General features: G+C 48.7%; 1 pseudogene; it reads right to left on the bottom strand.

The window, feature by feature from the left end:
• Nucleotides 1-675: 675 nt before the first annotated feature.
• On the bottom strand, nt 676-1,075 carry LOC105093921 (large ribosomal subunit protein eL22-like; annotated as a pseudogene).

The following is a 1,075-nucleotide window of genomic DNA, read 5'->3' as shown; positions in this document are numbered from 1 at the left end:
GAATCGGTCCTCTTGACAGATCTACACCTGTATCAGACTCTGCTGCACTCCTGGGAACGTGTAACCTAGTAGTTAGGGGCCACTCACATTCTATGTTGCTCTCCAAACAAGACGGGGTTTCTTTTAGAGGGGTATGGAAGTCCCGCTGCCTCCTGAATGAGAACTCCCTCCGGATCTGTTCCTAGGAAGGATCTGATCTGCGCATCCTCGAAGTACTACAAATTTGGGCAATGGGGGGAGGGGTAGGCACGTGATGTGAAAGGTTCAGAGAGGCTCCAGGTTCTGCTTCAGTTCACAGAAGCTTCTGATGCCTTGGCCTTGACTATTAGCACCTGTGTGGCACCAGGAGCCAGCCCAGGTGTGGGTCTTCCTAGTCAAATGGTGCCCAACAGTCTCCCTTGAGCCCCTGAGACTTTCTGCAGGCCTTGCTTTAAGAGCTGAGGAGGCGGTCCAGAGAGGGGTCAGCTGGACGAGGGGCTGGGGGTTCTGTCATGAAAAGATCACAGCATAGGGAGACATTGGTCAGGGAGTCGCCACCCTGGGTGACCATGTGACTTCAGGTGGCGCTAGAGGAAAGTCTACCGAGGAAAATAAACCAAGGAAGTGAATTTTTTTTCTTTCTGGTTCCCCAGTTTTACTCAAAAACTCATACAAAATATTCCAGATAATTGAATTTTAATCCTCATCTTCCTCCTCTTCCTTATCTTGCTCAATCTGGAAGTAATGAGACTCGTAACTCTCTCTGCTGTCAGCAACTCTGCATGACCAAGCATGTAGCTTACTCTTCAAATATTTTCCGGTGAGAGATTTCAAATGCCTTTTGGAAAAAGGCACCTCAGAAGTGATGGTAATCTTGCTCTTGCTTCTTTCAATTGCTACAACCCCTCCACCAAGATTTCCTGCTTTTCCGTTTACTTTGATTCTCTCCCGAAGAGACTGCTCAAAAATTGGCAGCATCTGTGATGCATTCCACAAGGTGGGCGCAGTCGAGGGTAAATTTCAGAACCTGTTTCTTTTTTTTGCACACCTCCCCCCGCCCCCGCCCCGTCACCACAAGCTTTTTCAACGGTGTCAT

The sequence above is a fragment of the Camelus dromedarius genome, chromosome X, assembly GCF_036321535.1.
Source record: "Camelus dromedarius isolate mCamDro1 chromosome X, mCamDro1.pat, whole genome shotgun sequence".
Classification (NCBI taxonomy): Eukaryota; Metazoa; Chordata; class Mammalia; order Artiodactyla; family Camelidae; genus Camelus; species Camelus dromedarius.
The sequence above is the reverse complement of the archived record's forward strand: the minus strand, read 5'-3'. Positions and strand labels throughout refer to the sequence as shown.